At 41.3% G+C, this 15,732-nt stretch overlaps 1 protein-coding gene across 2 annotated transcripts in view; it reads left to right on the top strand.

The window, feature by feature from the left end:
- The first annotated feature begins 9,974 nt into the window (after positions 1-9,974).
- KDM4C (lysine demethylase 4C) overlaps positions 9,975-15,732 on the top strand; it is a 242,846-nt gene continuing 237,088 nt past the window's right edge. Inside the window, exon 1 of one of the 2 annotated variants that reach the window (XM_071732156.1) lies at positions 9,975-10,215. The gene's annotated coding sequence lies outside the window, so the exon portion shown is untranslated. Of the gene's footprint in view, positions 10,223-15,732 lie in introns of both variants that reach the window. The other variant, XM_071732155.1, reaches the window with a different exon arrangement.

Raw genomic sequence — 15,732 nt, 5'->3', positions numbered from 1 at the left:
CTACTTTAAATTTCTGACCAAGTAATATGTGCCATGTTTCTCTAAGAAATTCTGTTTACAAACTAGCCTGAAAACCTCAGTAACTGCTAAGCAGAAAATAATGTAAGAAATGAAACAGACAATGGATGAAGAGACCTGAAATAATTGCATGGAATTAAGAGATTTTAAAGTAGTATGATGATCTACATAAAAACATAGATGAATAGTAAATGTTTTTAATGCAACAATTAAATTTTTAATAGAATAGATGGCTGTCCAGTGAAAAGTGGAGAAATTACAACAGCTTATTTAACTAAAAAAAAAGACAATCAAAATTTTAACAATTCTGTTCTATTCCAAAACAATTTTACTTGTCTGAAGTTTCAGTCCCATTCAGAAATCAATATGGATACATCCATTTTAAGAACACAAAACATTGTGGATCCCTTAAAGTGGATCCCTTAAAGGGTTGGCATAAATTTATTTGCTGCCCTATAAAATATGAAATAAATATATCACTAGTAAATAATATAAAACTGACATTTCTTTTTTCTAGTTCTTCATAATTTGTTTGCTTAAGAGAGACCCAATAGAGGCCAACATACAGGCAATTATGGGATGCAATTTAGTAGAGAATGCAAAACTCTTAGCAAGAAGTAAAAAGTCAACATAAATTCTAGTCTCCCTTCTGTCCCTCTATCCTTGTTCCCCTGTGTCTGTGTCCATTCATTGCCCCTAAGGATCCAGTCATATTTCACTTACATGTTTCTGTTCCCTGCAGAACATGTTTTGGCAGTGGACTTAAAAGCAGGACATTGTTGTGTTGCTACTTTTTGTCTGTGTGCAATAAGTTTATTAAATGTAAACAAATAAATAAATTTCATTAGTACTCTTTGCCAGTTTTAAAGGTCTTCAGGTGCTAAAGGGCCGTGTAAAGGCCATTGGGATGAAGCCAACAATGGCTTTTGGTGGGATGGGATCTGCCAGCTTGCGTGGTAAGTAAATACTATGTGCATGTGCTAGGACTTGTGAAAGAACAGAACGTTAAATTTGAGTGTCACTGTGCAATGATTCAGAGATATAGACAAATAGTTCACAGACCACAATGGGTACCAGGCCAGTTTTAAAAATAATGATAAACAGTGTGAGAAATGTTTGTTTCATAGTTGGTTTTAGAAGTGACAGCACACAAATGCAGTATTTTAATGCTGCCTGGCTTTCATACTTGATCAATGTGGTCAGTATTTTGTGCTTTTGGTTTATCCTGCACTGTTGAATGACCCCAATTTTTAATTCAATAGATATAGGGTTAGTAGAGGGTGAAATATTTCTATTAATTACTCAAGTGCCTATCTTTTGGCTCTCTACTCCACAAAAATCCCTGAAAAGGCAACCATTACCATCCTATCTTACATAGCATATATGCTTTTTCCAATAACTCATATTATATTTTAAAAGTAATTTAATCCCCATGCTAAATAAAGTACAGTAAACACTGTCATTGCATTTTACTTAGCGTGGAATAGAATATTTCTCTCTTTGTAGATAATTGCCAATGTATTTTTTCCCCAGAAGTAGCAAAGAAGCTGAGTATCTCCCTCACCAAGATGGTCTCTTCTGCATTATGTTGTCCTGCCTCTCTTTAGCCCTCTGGATCAGTAAAGTAGTCCAACAGTTGATACAAGAACCTGATAAAACAAGTGTTTCCAGATTTTTAAACTTCAAGAGAGGTTGCTATCAGAGCATGTAAGTTATCTAATCATGCAAGATAAAAACATCTTCAAATTCTTCTGAAATATGGTGTTTTGTTCTAACAGTGAACATTACGTTTTGTAAAACATATATACCTATGAAATGGACTTGATTACTTCAAAATTTGTTGATATTCAGTTGAAAAAAAATAACAGGAAGGATACTGGAAAAAATTTAAATCCTCCCTTTTGGCATAAATTCCTGACAAACAGGGAAGAAAATTAATTGCTATAATAGCTGGCTGGTGTGGGGAAAATGGGCTTTATTGTACAGGAGTTTTCATTTTGCCAGTCCTCAAACACTTGAATTTCACTTTTTCAAAAACCATCTGCAAATTAATATGAAATCTCTTACTTTCAAGATAAATAGAAACAAGAGCAAGTTATTCAGTATTTTTTTTCAGCATTCCTCCTACCTCTCCAAAAAGAGAAATATTTAAAACAGGTTTTTGCCAACACACAGGAGTAGGCTGTTCCACAGCTTCATAGTCTGTAAACTGCATGTCTTGCCATTTTCTCTTACACTGCCAATTACTGTAGTCTGGAAGAAAGATAGTTGCCATAATTGTCAAACTTAACTTGTATTTCATTTCACCTTGGAGTAGCAAAATGGGGTCCCTTCTAGAAATGCTGGGAAAAGTCCTGGAATAATTTGATTAAGTCTTATGAGGTCTTACAAGAGATACTCAGTGTTACCAGTGCCTTGTCAGTGTCCCATCTCTTTGTAAGGTTGCCTTCACTGTTTGTTTAGTTTGGGGTTTTTTGGGGTTTTTTTTCGTGCCTTACCAAGTTCTTTGTGTGAACGCAACTGCAAATCACTAGCAATGTGGCAAGGTATAGTAAATATTGCTATGTAGGGGTGTTTAGAATGCTGGCATTCTGTGATGTTAGAGAAAATGGAAGCTCACAGCAGCTCACTTAATTTCTGTTGAATTCAAAGTATATTCATGTGTTGTCTCTCCCAGTAAGAACACCAAAAATGGAAGAGAAAAAATGTATTTCTATAAGCAGCTGGATACTGTTAACAGTACTTGTTCTAAAGAATGTAGGAATTTCCAGAATGCCTTTTAAACTGTAAAGCAGAGAAGTACAGCCTACCAGTATGATGGCACTTGTGCCCCTTTTATCCAGTTGTAGTTGTAGGGTGTCAGACTCATTTCATTAATCTGATTTCTTAGCACTATCTCCGATATGCTAAAGGCAGTTTAACTCCTTTAATTTAAAGATAAATTATTCAGAAAAGAGATATTTTGAAATTTATTTTTAAATTTTGTAATAAGATCTTAGGAGACAAACAAATAAAAAGTTGTAGCAATAAAAGGAAGCAGAAAAGAACCAAAATACAAGAATTGTCCCAGATGGAAAATACCTCACCATCAACATACACACACACAAAAAAACCCCAACAACAGCAAACTAAAATAAACAAACAAACAAACAAAAATCACCATCCCACTAGATCTTGTCCCTAAGTGCCTAACCTACATGTTTTTTAAATACTGCCAGGGATGGTTATTCAACCACCTCCCTTAGCAGCCCATTCCAGCACCTGACTGCTTTCAGTAAAGACATTCCCCCTAATATCTAAACGTCCCCTGGTGCAACCTCAGGCCATTTTCTCTGTTCCCCTTATTTACTTGAGAGAAGTGGCCAACACCCACCTCACTACAACCTCTTTGCACATACTTTTTTGTTCACATCAGATGCCTGGGGCCTTTCTGATGTGGGTCTATGCACTGAAAGGCACCTTATATATACTCATTCAACCTACAAATTTACCAGAAAATCTCCCACTCTTTTTTTTTTTTTTTTTTCTAGTCACATGATTAGTAAGTTGAGTCTGCTCAGATGGGGTGCCTAGGAAGCTCCAGAGCTGAAGCAAGGTAAGTGACAGAAGCATGTGGGTGGGGGTTTGTGTGCGCTGGGGTGGACACAAAATAAATGCAATCTGATGGGGCAAGATGTTGGATTGACCTAAGCCATGTTACGAAATACACCCTGTGTCCAACACAAATGCCTCTCACTGCCCACTACATTTGGAGTGTAGTAGCAAAGAATGACACCATACACTGTGAGAAGGCTCATCTTCTGTTTGGATATGCCTTTGAAATTCACAGAATGTCATGTTTTGTTTCTGAGTTAGATTCTGGAAAGCACATTATTTGGGTGCAGCTCAGCATCACAACTTGCGTGTGTGTTTCAGTAATCTTACTGTTTTATTCTAACTGGTCTACTGCACCAGTGCTACAATTAAGTTAGGAGCATCATCCCCTCCTTACCATCTTCCCCCAGGTTAATACTTTTCATACCGTTAGTCTTCAGCCAGAAGAATATTTGTTTATGTTTACTGCCACACCATATGTCATTTCATACCTCTGTCACCCCTACAAACGTTGTTTGCTTCTCCATCACTCACTGTTCCTTGCCTTTATTCTATAATATCCTGTCAGGTACACATGACCACCTATTTGAAGCACACATTATTCTGTATATGATTTAGCTGTCTGATAAATTTCTAGTCTGATAAATTTCTGATAAATTAGCTGTCTGATAAATTTCTAGTCCTTGTAAAGGCTTTATCACTGTGTGAAACAGTGGGCTATTTTTTCTTTTTTCCTACTCTTTTTAACATCAGTGAAGTCAATTAATTGCATGGATGTCTGTGGAAGAACAATTTGGCTTAGCACTTTTGACTTTTAGCTGTTAGGAACCATTCTTTATCTCGGGCACAATGATTAACCTAAAAGAAAGTGATTGCACAGAACACATCAGAAACTGAAAAATGGGGATTAGCTGGCGTCACAGCTCACAAAAGAATTAACAGGCAACACTGCATGACCCAAAGCATTTCACCATCTGTACTTTGCAACACATGGAAGAGCATGCTGAAGTGATAAATGGGACACAAAGAAAAAGGAATAAAAAACATATTAGCCATGGATCAGCTGGAAAGGAGTATTTCTTGTAGTAATAGGCTCCCAGATCAAATGATGAATTTGCTTCTTTTAAAAACAAAATAAAAGATACGAGCACAGTAACACTAAGCAGTGTTTGCTTTCAAAAACCTGCATAGCCAGCTGGCTTTTTCATTTTAACTGAAGTTCTAATTTGAGATTCTGGCCCTATAATTAATTCTTTGCAGTCCTCAGATTTGATCTGGTTAAATAAATAAGAAGCAATGCAGCTGTACAAGCCCCAATAAAATGGATTTGTCAGAAATCTAAAAAATGAAATAAACACCATATTCTTGGTTCTTTTTTGAATATTCACCTTCACCTTGTGATTATCCTGGGATTGTCTGTTCTGCATACAAGACTCTCAGAGCTCAGCTAAATCACAAACCTGCTGCAGTGAAAATGGACAGACATTGTGCTTAAAACCTTGTCTCAGAATCATTTCTCAGAGGGTAATTCCAGAAGTCCACCATTTTGCCAGGATTTTTATTTACATCAACGACAGAGCAATTGTATTCTTCTTTGAATGCATCTCACTGAGCAGCAAAGGGGAATTTAGAGTTAAACTGGTACGCTGCCACCTTCTGCACATTTGTGAGAAAAAGTAGAAATGCAAGAGAATTAAGCTGATTAAAGACATATTTCTTATCTTTCCCTGGATAACCTCTGGATAGGTGCAATTACTGATGTAATTCAAGTTAAAATCCTTGGACAACTGTCTTTTAAACTGTCATCATAACCCTGGACCAATGTTTGAAAGTCCCTCTATATCTTATAAAACAAGGCAGAAAAAAACAACAAAAACTCAATCCTTGGAAACCTTATATGTTGATATAGATCATGTCAACATCCAGAAGATTAATATATATATTCCATCACTGCACAATGGGGGGAAAACATCAAAACCCCTCCAAATCCATCCCCCATTCCAACTTCCTGTCATTACAGAAACCTGTGTTATTGCAGTATGAAATTAGCATGGTACGGTTCATAATAACCTATCAGGATGGAGAGTTCAGATGGGAAAGTAGAGGTATTTAATTAAAAATATGATATGGGATGGGTATGCAGAAATAGAATAATAAAAATCAATCAGCATGGGAAGCTCAGTTTTTAAATGCCATGAGAACAGAAAGACCAGAAAAAAGATTTTCAGGAGTGTTCACATACTTTTTTGAAAACAGCATTCACAATGTACCCTCCAATGTTTTCCTTCATAACTTGTGAATCCTATGTATCAGCCTGCAACTAGTATTTAATCCATTGCTGAGTTCAGTCTTTTTCCTTTGACAAAATTACTTTGTGCATTTTTAATGGCCAAAATCTAGCAACCTGAGATTAATATTCTGCACATTAGACACTAGCTTAATCCTTGCTTGATCCTAGTACAGCAAATGCAATTCTTCATTGTTTTACAGATAGAAAAAAACAACACTAAAAAAAAAAGTCAGGGGAAGTCACGAAGGTACTCTGATGATGTAGATGTTACTGTAGCTCTGTTAATGGGATGGACAGATGAGTCTAGGAACAACTGCATGAAATCATGTGAGGCCAGAAACATACTAATCTTCAAGAGTTGCTTGGGAGATATGTTCCAAGATCTTCAACAGTTCTGAAATCATATTGCTGCTCCGAGCTCTGACAGGATCAGTACTTTGAATTGCATTAAAATAAAATAAATTTAAAAATCGTTGTCAGGAGTTGTGTAATTGAAACTGAAATTAAAAATAAATCCAGCCAGTTTCTTATTCATCAAGTGGTTGTTCCACTGAATCCATATCTTTCCAGTTTAGAGACCAAGATGTTAGGCATGACAGTGTCCAACACTTTGCACAAGTGCAGGTAGATAGAGCTGTAGAATCATAGAATCTGCTGAGTTGGAAGGGACCCATCAGGATCACCAAGTCCAACTCCTGTCCCTGTGTACCCCAGTATCACACCAGCTGCCTGAGAGCATCATCCAAACGCTTCTGGAACTCAGGCAGGCTCCGTACCATAACCGCTTCCCTGGGGAGCCTGTTCCACTGCTCAACTGCCTTCTGGGTGAAAAACTTTCTCCTTAAATCTAACCTAAACTTCCCTCAGCACATCTTCCTACCATTCACTCAGGGCCTATCGTCATTCACCAAAGAGCAGAGGTCAGCACCTCTTCCTCCTTCCCTTGTGAGGAAGCAGTGAGCTGCCATGAGGTGTCCCCTGTCTCCTCTTCTCCAAGCTGAACAGACCCAGTGCCTTTAGCCAGTCCTCCTATGGCTTTCCTTCCAATCCCTTCACCAACCTTACAGTGCTCCTCTGGACACTCTCCAGTACCTTTATGTCTGTCTTATACTGTGGTGCCCAAAACTGCACACAGTGCTCAAGATGGGGCTGCACCAGTGCAGAGTAAAGTGGGACAACCACCTCCCTCAGCTGTCTGGCAATGCTGTGCTTGATGGACCTGGGATTTGGTTGGCCACCCTGGCTGCCATGGCAGATGCTCTCATTTCCTCTCTCTCTGTCCAGCGATGCTGTGACTTCATCATAAAAGATCACCAAGTTTGTCGGGTCTGATTTGCTCTTGGTGAAACCATGTTGGTTGCCACCAGCCACCCCCTTATTTTCCATGTCTCTTAGTAGAGCCTTCAGGAAGATCTGCTCCATCATCTTTCCTGGGCACAGAGTTGAAATCACCTGGCTGGTAGTTCCCCACATCTTCCTTTTTTTCCCTTTTGGAAAGCGTGGGCGATGTTTCCCCTCTTTCAGTCAGTGGGAACTTCACCAAACTGCCACGGTTTTTCAAATATGATGGAAAGTGACTTTCATTTGCCAGTTACCTCAGGAGTTGTGGATAGATATTGCCAGGTGCCATGCACTGTTTACCTTTAGATTCTTTAGATGGACAAGCTTGCACATTACTATCAACCTTTTTAAGATGAAGACAGGATGACAAAGATGTACAATTGACAAAAGATACATAGTTTTAACAAAAAATGTTTCCTCTGTCTACAGAAATGCTAACTAGCACACTATTATTTAAACAGGCTACAGGAAGTTTCAGTCAGGGTTTCATTCGAACTGGCAGCACTCACATTCTGATTTATAACTCAATGCATTGTACAGAAATTGCAGCAACCTGTGCAGTCTAAACAATATCCGGAACATGACAAAATCTGTCCTTCTGTCATCAGCTTCGCCTCAGGCTAGTAGAGCTTTGCTTCTTGTGTTTGCTGCCATCTGATGTGTTTTCAGTGGTATTGCAGTGGAACTCTCCAAGAGTGCTTTCTTCAAGTCACATTATACAGCTATACTACTGCCATGTTACGCAAAACTGGTCAAAATTCTAAAATTCTGAAAAGTTTTTGTAGTATAAATGCTACACGAGATCGAAGCAACCTACATTTAAAACAAAAAATTATACATTTTAAACCAATCTGGTGAAAATGCCATGCTGTGTCCAACTTTTGGCTCCCCTGTTGTGTGAAAGACACAGTCACACTTAAACAAGCCCAGTGGAAGGCCACACGATTGTCAGGGGATGAAGGATATGACATGCAGAACAACTGAGGGATCTGGGTTTGTGCAGGTATAAGAGGACAAGTTTAAGATTGGGTGTGATCTTATTGCTCTATACTATTACCTATTGGGAGGGGATAGGAAACATGGAGCTTCCTTCGAAACACACAGTGCTAGGACAAGACAACCATAAACTCCAGTACAAGAAATTGAGATTTCATTAACTATAAGTTTTCACTCTGAGTGGTACAAGACCAAAGCAGAGTATGCTTGAAAAAGCACACCTGAAGTTGGTTGGTCCTGTTATCTTTTGGTAACTTTTCCCTTTCTTTAGCACAGCAACCAGAAGCTAAAATGAAAGGTAAACAGACATAACTAAGAAAAATCCAAGCATCTCACACAGTTTAAAACAAACAAACAAACCTGATTTATTTTAGCAGCAAGTAGAACAGTTGAAAAGACATTGTACTGTGGCACTTTAAAAAGTACATGCTAACCTACAGCATTTTAGGGCTGAATCATTGACAGAAACATTAGTTTTTGGAAGCAAAAGCCCGTTTAGATAGTAAAACTGATTGAAGAAGTACGGCGATGGTTCAAGAGACTGAGACAATCTCATCGAGCTAGCAGCTTGCTCTGACGGATCCACCTCTTCCACGGACCAGAAAGTCTCTTAAGTATCGCCGAGGTGAACAGACCGCCCTTGGAGGTAATTTCAAGTCTTACTTTTTCCTCCCGTGTATCCCCGTAGACGCCGCGGCCGGCGGAAGGCAACGGCAGCGCTCCCCGTGGGTGCGAGAGGGCGCAGCGACAACAGACCGCTCCGGATCGCTGACCCACAGCGCCAGGGCACGACGACCGTTAACGGCCTCAACCGCCGCCAGCGGCCTCCCGCACCCCCGCCAACCCGCGCCCTCACTATCCCGCGCCCCCGCCACCCCACACCCTCACCGCCCCGCACTCCCACCACCCCACACCCCCACTACCCCTTACACCCGCCGCCCCGCACCCTCGCCACCCCGCACTCTCACTACCCCGCACCCCCATATCCTCACCGCCCCGCCCTCCCACTGTTCCGCATCCTCACTACCCCGCACCCCCGTCCCCTCGCACCCTCACTACTCTGCACCCCTACCTCTCCGCACCCCCGTCCTCTCGCACCCTCACTACCCCGCACTCCCACCGCCCCGCACCCTCACTACTCTGCACCCCTATCGCTTCGCACCCCGGAGCTCCGCACGCCCGCTACCCTGCGCCCCCGCCACCCGCATCCTCACCGCCCCGCACTGCCACCGCCCTTCACCCCCACCACATCACACCCCCGCCGCCCCGCACTCCCCATCCCTGCTACCCCGCACCCTCGCTACTCGGTACCCTCGCCGCCCCGCACCCTCACTGCCCCGCACCCTCACTACTCCGCACCCTCAATATCCCGCACGCTCACTGCCCCGCACTCTCACTGCCCCGCACTCTCACTGCCCCGCCCCCTCACTGCCCCGCACTCTCACTGCCCCGCACTCTCACTGCCCCGCCCCCTCACTACCCCGAACCCTCACTACTCCGCACCCTCACTGCCCCGCACGCTCACTGCCCCGCCCCGCCCCACGCCCGGTGACCGCCGCCCTCAGGGCTCGAGCCTCCCCACATGACCACCCCTCATGCGGCCGCCATCCCCGCGGAAGCACGAGCGGCACCGCCCACTCCTCACACGTGACGCAGGAGCAGCTTCTCGGTCACGTGCCCTTCCCCTCGGCCCCGCCTCGCTCCGCCCCCCCCCACCTCTCCGCGCCTTCCCTGTGCGTGCGAGGGCCCCGCGCATGCGCAGTCGGCAGCTGTCATCGCGCAGGGGACGGGGAGCCCCGCGGGTACCTGGGGGAAAAGCCCCGAGGGGTTGAGGGCTGAGGCGGCGCGGAGAGGAGAGGAGTGGGAGCGGAGTTCTGCCCTGCTTTGCTCTGACTTGCCCTGACTTGTCCTGCCGGTGCTTCCCTCTCCTCGCCTTCCTCTGTCGGTGTCTGCCCGCTTAACCCTCTCCCGGACAGGTGCGGGGTGAGTCCCGAGCAGGGCCAGGGGAGCGGGCGGAGGGTTTCAGGGGAGGAGGAGGAGGTGGAGGTGTGGGGCGTTTCGGAGGGAGTGCGCCAGGTGCGGGGTGCGCCTGGGCAGGGGGAGAGCGGGAGGGTAGAGGGAAGGCCAGGGGGTAGCGGCGGTGAGGCGGGGAGCGGTGGGGCAGGGCCGGGAGGAACGGAGTTGGGCTGCGTCGGATCGCGGGGCTGCGGGGAGTGCTTGGGACAGGCCGCGGGGAGCGGGACCGGGGGCAGAGCGGCCGCTTTGCCGCCCAGCAGCCCCCGGCAAGGTGCGAAAGAGGTCGGTACCACTCGCGGCCGGGATGGAGTGGGTCTGGGGTCTCGGGCGTGCGAGCGCGTGGGTGTCGGCTGGAACTGGGCTGGGGAAACGCAAGCGGCAGGTGTCGGGAAAACACCTCTCGTGTTCCCGTTTGTGCCCATCGGTTCTGGGTCAAGGCAGTCGGTGGTTTCGGCGATTTTCCTGGTTGCTGGCAGTGGCTGGGCAGAGTAAAAGATAAAGTTACCTCTTGCCGTGTCTTTCTGGGCTTTGATGAAATTCCACGACCGCGGTGAGACAGCTCCTTCGTTTCTGAGTGTCGTTGAAGCGCTCCTGGAAATTAGCAGTTTTGAAGTATCAAAAGAAGACTTTAAAGCTGTCTTCTAGTAGAGTACTCGGGCACCGTTTCCACATCTGTCCGTGGCTACAGTGCTCCACACTGTCAGTGTCAGTTTTGGCATTAGGGCTTTATTGTATGTTGATAGTCTTCTATTAATGAGCCTTTTCTGCAGTTAATTTTACTGGCAAATCTGAAATGAGAAGTTTCCAGAAATATTTTTTACTCTCTTTTACTCTTTTTAAAGAACATAATGCTTGGAGCATAAGCAGCATTTATATATTATATTATTAAACTGCAGATATTTGATTCTTTGCACCCATTTCTGGCAGATTGGCAGCAGCAGCAGCAGCAAGTTAACTGGTAGCTGCTAAACCTGCAATGTTTAAATTGAAACACTTTCCACTAGAAGGAAGCTTACCAGCAGCTGAATGCAATTGGTTTATTTTGTGTCACCCTACAGTGAATTTTTTGTTTGCCATCTTAATGAGCCAAGATGTAAAATAGTGTAAAATGGGCCATCAATTAAACAAGTGACAGATGCTTTCTATTAGCTCCTCTCCTTTCCCTTTCTGGGAAGGGAAAGAGAAAAAGGGAGAGGGATTTGTAAGTTGGAAACTAAACTATAAAACTTTAATGACATAGCAATGATGAATAAGAAAATAATAAAATATATGCAAATGTTTGCAAAGAACGGACGGAGTCCTTGCAGGATGCTGGCCATGGATGAAGAAGAACTTGATCCTTGTGGTCGCTCAGATTAATACTGTGCATGGTGCATATGGGATGAAATACTTCTTTGAGTCAATTGTCTGGTCTGCTTTTCCATGGATGGCCGCAGGTGTGACTCCTTTACTGCCTTTTGTTTCCCAAGGATAAGATATTTTTCAGATTCAACAGTGGCCTTGAATCTGCACACTCCATCAATATCTATAAAGACCGAGTTCTAGAAGCAGTCACTGACTGATAAATATGCTGTTAATATCAGCAAGTGCAGCTACTTAAGAGACTTCGCTGACAAGTCAAGTTGCCAGAAAGAAAATTGGTTATATTCTGGCTCAGATCAGGACATTGACTGTGGTATAAAATTTGTCTTGGGCTTTGCTGCTGTTTCCCTGTGAACTGGAATAACTAGCTGATGCTGTTGCTTCACAGAAGTACCTTCCAAATGCAAGACAGTGGGAAACACAAGCATGCTCTGCTTTCTGGTACTTGAGAGTAAACTAAACCACCTCCAGTCATGCTTGTCTTTCTCTCAGCCTTGGTTTGGAGTTGTGCTGATGTTCCTTGTTGCTGGCACCTTATGGTTTTCTTTTAGCTAAGTGTAAATACAAATGTGCAAACAAGCGATTTTTTTCCCTACGGACTGACCTGGGAAACAATAGGTCTCCTCCATACAGGCAGACAAAATTAAATAGCCATTAGGTCAGGGTTGGAGTCAGTGTATATGAGTGAAAAACTTTTAGTCACTGTTTGTTTAAAAAAATAAAATATGATTTGGTCTCTATTTTTGTAAATGATAGAGTTATGAATTGGAAAAAAAAAAAGAATCCCTGTAATTCTGAGTCTTTATTAATGAATACTGAGCACAGAATTTTGTGTCTCTTGGTCTGATTAAAAACAAAAAAGGTAGACAGTTCTGCACCAAATCTAAGTGCACAATTAACACAAATCAGAAAATTGCATTGTTGTGTGCTAATTATTGGAATCTTCTGCTGATGTGAACAAGTATGGAAGTTATTTGAAAAAAATATGGTGATCATACCTAACTTTATTTAAAATATTGGATTGAGTTGATTTAGGACTTCCTTAGATTAAAAAGCTCTTGATTGATCTACATTTTAATTCTGCAGTTAATTCACTTTTAATTTTTCAGTGTTTTGTATAGATGTCTTTTGAGGGGATGTTTCATATCAGTATGATGCTGAACAAGATGTGAATGGGGTATGCAGTGGTGTCAGTTCTGGTCAAATCTGTTTTGTGGTATTTTTATCCTACTCCTGAACATTAACTAAAAAACCCCCACCCTAGTAGGTTTTGAAACACATTTATAGTATACATAGAGCTTCAAGTACAGAGTGTTTGTTCTACTGAAATTCTGCTAATACAAGGCATTTTCAAGTTCTCTGTATGATCACAAGTGCTTCAAAAGATAACATTCCAAAATGTTACAGTTTTAATGCTTACCTAGTAAAAAATCTCCAGTTGATAGGCTAATACTTTATAATTCAAAATGACCAAATGATGTGTTCTCGATTTTAGTTAAGATTTGTAGATTGATTTATTTACCTTAGAGGAAATTCAGGATCTTATACTTGGAAGATAATAATTGTGTAATCAAATCACATAATGAAGGTGTTCATAACAGTTTCCTGATAGGAAGTCCAGAGTACGCTATAAACACTCAGTGTTATCTTAGGATATAAAGAGTTGGGATGTACTTTAGGTCACATAGTATGTCAGAATTAATTCTCTTACGGGCTTGCACTTTGAAACTTTATTCAAGTTTCCAACTTTATTTAGCTGGTTTAGTATCGTTGAGTGATAAATAGTGGATAAGTTGTTAACTTTGTCAGCATGAGTAGTCCTACTGCTGTATTACACAAAGACACATTTTTTTTTTTAAATCCTTAATTCTGTTTACATCTAAAATTGTGGCAGTATACTTTGGACAGTATACCCTAAAAACGGAAAACTATATAAAATATGATTAGAAAAAGTGTCAGGGTTTTTGACTTAAGGTCTTAAAATCGTAAGACTTAAAATTCAAAACACGTTTTCATGTGAAAACTGTTGAAAAATTATTGATGTCTGTTCCAATAAGTTTTACTTTTTCATTCTCAGACATGACAGGATACTTCATTGGCTGTTTTGGTTATTATGGGGTAGTGTCACAAACAGAGTATGTTCCAGTTTATTTTTGCCAGTAAAAATGTAGAATAATTCGATTGAGGCTGTTGTGATTTAGCTAAGTAGACCTATGATTTCCTACTGGGTTTTGTCAAATAAAATCAAAATGCTAATTATTGGCAGGCATCTTTCTCTAAGACCTAGGTAAGTCTCAGAGGCTCTTCTTCTAAAACTCTTCTTCGTAATAGATGCTGTATGACAAAAATTACTGTTCTTGGTCAGATTTTGTTCATTTTCACAGTAAATTCCTTTGCTTAAAACATAATTGATAAGTTGCTACAATGGTAAATGGATGTGTAGCTTTGGAGCTGGGTGAATTTTTTTATAAACATAAACTGTTTTGGCAGTTTTAATTTAAAACTAAAATGGTGGAAATGTATAGAAGTTTGTAAGCTGAGCTATGAATAATGGTGTAGAAATATGGGTTTATAAAACTCCCTTAGTTTTAGGAATCAAAATTTTCATGTTTGGGTTTGATTCCAGGGGGAAGTACTCAGAGTATTTGATTTGAATAAATGATGACAAATATTTCAAAAGTGAGATCAGTAAAAATATTTAAAAGTTGGAACAATGTTAGGTATTATGAGAGGAAAAACTTTTCCTTAACTGACTGTCACCTTCAGCATTGTAGATAACTTATGTTTAAATTGATGACAGATGTAAGCTCACAATGTTCTTCTCTTGTCCCATGGAAATCTCTTTTGGATTTATTGAGACAAATCTTTGCATGTTCCTACAGTACAAATGTTAACTCTGTAGTTTTTCACTGGACTTTCTGCATTGCAAAGTGATACAAGACGGCAGAGCTGCAAGTTCAACAGGAGCATAATGTTGATCCTTTCTTCTTGTTCCTTTTATATTATAACATAATATTGTTTGTTAATAATATTGTGGATTAGTGCCATGTCGTTCTCAGATAGTAGCCTGTGAGTTCATTTTAAGTGGTCTGCCTCTGGTGTTAAAATGGTGTGCCACTTCAGTGGCCTGTGATCAGTTTGGAGTTGGGTCATGTGAGTTGAGCAAAAGATGTTTGCTCCACTATTCTAAGCAGTGTAGCAGACCACAGAAGTGCAGTATGAATATACCATGCTTGTGCTTTTTTGTCATTTGATTCAATTCTGTGTGCATCCTTTGAGACGTAACAGCAGTAAGACAGGAAGTGCATGACTGTTCCCTGGCTACTAGGTATTTGATTTATGGTAATTTAGAACAAGGTGTAAGGGTAGGGTGTATGACATCTTTGAAGTACAATATCTTTTATGAGAGGGGAAATGCTTACTGTGACGGTTAATAGCAGCTGGACCTTGCCACATATACTGAAATATACTTTCAGGGAACTGTAAGCATCTTTAGAGGGAAAAAGACATCACTCTGTTTCTTAGGTTACAGAGACGCATCTACAGGTTTGTTTGTTTGTTTGTTTTTCCCTGTCTTTGTTCAGAAGGGAGTTGCCATGTAGTGATGTGAAAAATATTATCACTGTTACTGTAGGATATCCATGAAAAGACCATGTGCTTTGATGTTAAGGAGTTGTGAAAACTACCCTGTAAGGGTAGCTGTTGGGAGGAAATCTGTAAAAGCAGTTAACAGCATGCCATATAGTTATGGAGCTTTTTTAAGAAGTACCTATTGGAAGAAATGAGAGATTTAGCAGATCTTTTTCAAAGTGCTTAATCAGGAATCAGTTTACATCCACTGCCTGCTGTTTGCATCCCTACCAACATTAGAGGTTGCATTAGCAATGGTTATTTTTTGGATCTTGTGGGTGCTTATAAATTAGTTTTTTACAAACTGACCTAGGCCAAACTTCTTTCTCATGTCCACAAGAACTACATCCAAATTTTATATTGTTATATCGTCGAATAAATTCATGGTTGACTTGTATCTTGAATAGTGCTTACAGCTTTGGTACTCCTTTCTTCTGACTAAAAGTAATTTGCTAGAACTGGTAAAAACTCAGAAATAGGATGCA

The sequence above is a fragment of the Heliangelus exortis genome, chromosome Z (genome assembly GCF_036169615.1).
Source record: "Heliangelus exortis chromosome Z, bHelExo1.hap1, whole genome shotgun sequence".
Classification (NCBI taxonomy): Eukaryota; Metazoa; Chordata; class Aves; order Apodiformes; family Trochilidae; genus Heliangelus; species Heliangelus exortis.
Note: the sequence above shows the minus strand (reverse complement) of the source record. Positions and strands in the feature narration are given on the sequence as shown.